Source organism: Elephantulus edwardii, unplaced genomic scaffold (genome assembly GCF_000299155.1).
Source record: "Elephantulus edwardii isolate Elephantulus edwardi_28Jun2011 unplaced genomic scaffold, EleEdw1.0 scaffold00431, whole genome shotgun sequence".
Classification (NCBI taxonomy): domain Eukaryota; kingdom Metazoa; phylum Chordata; class Mammalia; order Macroscelidea; family Macroscelididae; genus Elephantulus; species Elephantulus edwardii.
In genome coordinates, this window is record NW_006400181.1 from 877,191 (window position 1) to 880,098 (window position 2,908).

Below are 2,908 nucleotides of genomic sequence, written 5' to 3' on the forward strand. Positions count from 1 at the left end.
GTATTTCATGGAACCGTTCAATTACATTCTCTGCAAAGAAAACAATATTTACTCATATAGCCCTGAATTTAGTAAGCTTTTTCATTCCAATAGGCAATAAATGTCTTGAAAACGTTTATCTTTAGGACATTTTAAAACATTAATTTTTTAGGATATATTAAAACATTTTGAATATTTTTGCTTGATTTTTTTGAGAGAGGTATAAGGGCTCTTTATTTTTCCCTATTGGGGTACATATGTAACAAGCATTTACAACTTCAATATTTTTCATATTGTATAATTAAGGAACATTAGCTTATGTTCATTATGTTGCACAACTATATTCATTCATAATTTCTATCTGTCTTTATGGAAGCAGATGTTAAATTCTTTTCTGCCTTAGAATGGCTAATGACTTCAGGTTATGAAACTTCTGATTTGCAGTTGAACACATAACAGTGCACTGCCAGTGTTCCATCAGCTCTTTCAATGTTGTTTCTAATTACTTGAAACAGTTTCTGCAAAAATACTGAAAATTATCTGTGGCCACATATATCTATTTTAGAAGCAGGAAGATGTGCTCTAGAATCTCCCACTTGCAACTCTACAGTACATTTCTCTGGAGCACTTTTCCTGGAACTTTGTCTTTTTATTTTAAGATCTGTAAAAGAAATAAAAATATCCACTTCACTGGTTTTAAAGAGAGCTGGTTGAGAGAGGACATATGGAATTTTCTAGTACAATGCTGGAGACACATATAGAAATTGTTCATTAAATATATACCATAGTGTATAATTATGGCATAAGAGACACTGACACAGCAATCATATATAGAAACGGTCCATGATGTAATGAGTTCAAGAATCATCTCTAGTCACTATTAAAGTAGAAAGAGAGTCATTTTAGCCACAGATATTCACTCCCTGGAAGGGGTCTTCCATGTTTGTACTTGTATTTCTATTTCATGACTTTTCTGTGTCATGAGGATGAAATCATATTTTCACCCTCATGATTAAGTATAATTATCAGTCTCAGTAATTAAATGGAGTTATTTCCCAACATAAGCTTGTTACCTGATGTGAGAAAACTCCAGGCATCTAAATATTACACAACAAATCATGCTAATGATAAATAATTACATGTGCATTTTGACTATTTGGAGTGAGGACGAATATTTTATTAATATGTTAAGATATGCTTTTAGTATAGTAATTTATAAAAATTTATAAAATAGTAATTTATCTATATGAATAATAGCAATCTTGATTTAAAAGTAGTGTTATTGAGAGACTTACCTTGCTGGTCTTAACAAAAGAGCTTAGTTACATCTGGGATATTCAGTAACAATTACATCTTCAAACAGACATCATCTTGAAACAAGTAATTTTCTTGCACAACAGAAATGTCCTTAAAAGTTCAAGGAAATTGTCTTACTCTCATCCAAATCAATTACCTGCTTTGAGTGACAAGTTAGACACATTTGGCATGAGAATATTCAGAAAAGCATGACACGCAAATTCAAGAAGCATCCCATATTTTTATTGGCACAGGACAGAGCAGAGTTTAGTACTGTGGTACATAGGGTTGCTATGAGTCGCAAGTCACTAGACGGCACATAACAACAACAACTAATATAGTAAAAGTATATATAGTATGCTAAGTTTAAATTGTTCCCTTTAGACTAAAATCTCAAAATACTTTTCCCAGAAAACGTGAAATTTGAATTTAGAATGAATTTACTGAGTGCTGAAGAGGATTGATCTAAGCAACACTCTGGTCCTGCAGTGCCCGAGGCAGGAAACGTGATCAAAAACCATTCATTCCTCTACCCATGGTGGACCTTGCCCTGCGTATATGAGTAATTGCAAGAAAAACCAAACCATTTGCACTTTGCACTACATGATCTATAAAGATATTTCTGCTGGGCTCTGGAGCCTTGTCTTATTCCCACATGGATAAATTATCTTCTTGGAGTGACATATTAGATATTTTGGGGAAGCAAGCTCAATACCACGATTGTTGACTAAGGACCTGAACTCCCTCTCATGCGTAGGTGAACCATCTGAGAATTCTCTTTCCCCATCTCAGTCCCGGTTGTCAAGGAAGCGGATTCTGATATGAATGACTTCTATATGAATAGGTGGCATGATTCCAGTTTATAGAACGTAATGTAGTTTCTCTGCTGACCTATGTCACAGGGGAAGCTTCTGTTTTCTTTCCAATAATAAACTGTTGCTAGAAATCCCTTAATGATTTGCTTGAGAGCTAGAGAAGTAGAGGGAAAAAATTAACAGTTTATGTTTTAAAGCACTTGTCTCCAAAAGTAGATTTCACATTTCAAAGATATCTTAAGATAAGTCATAATCCCTGAAGTTACCAAATTACTATATCCTCTTAAGCCTCATGGACTTGTCATAAAACCTCTAGACTGTTTCCATCCATTGATTTTGGCCCTATTGCATTGATTCTGGCTCCTACTGCATGGGGCAGAGTAGAATTTCTATACAGAATTTCAAGATCCCTTAATCTTGATAGAAGCCGACTGTCAAAAGTTTTCATCTATGTGTGTGTGTGTGTGTATATATATATCATACAATGTATATTCTTTCCTGTCTGTCTTCTATTTAGCATGTTTTTGAGGTGCATCCATACTGTAGCATGTACCAGTACACCCAGTATAAAATACCTTTTTATGGCTAACTCTGAGAAGAATGGGAATCTCAGAACATTTGATTGTGTTTATGCATAAACCTATACTTGGACCAGGAGGCAGTAGTCAGAACAGGGCAAGGAAATGTGTCCTGTATCCATATATTTTCAATCTATCTCCAGTACAGATCATCCAGAAGGCTGAGCTCTATGAAGAAGAATATGGCATCAGAATTGGAGTAAGACTCATCAACCTGTGTTATGCCGATGACACAACCCT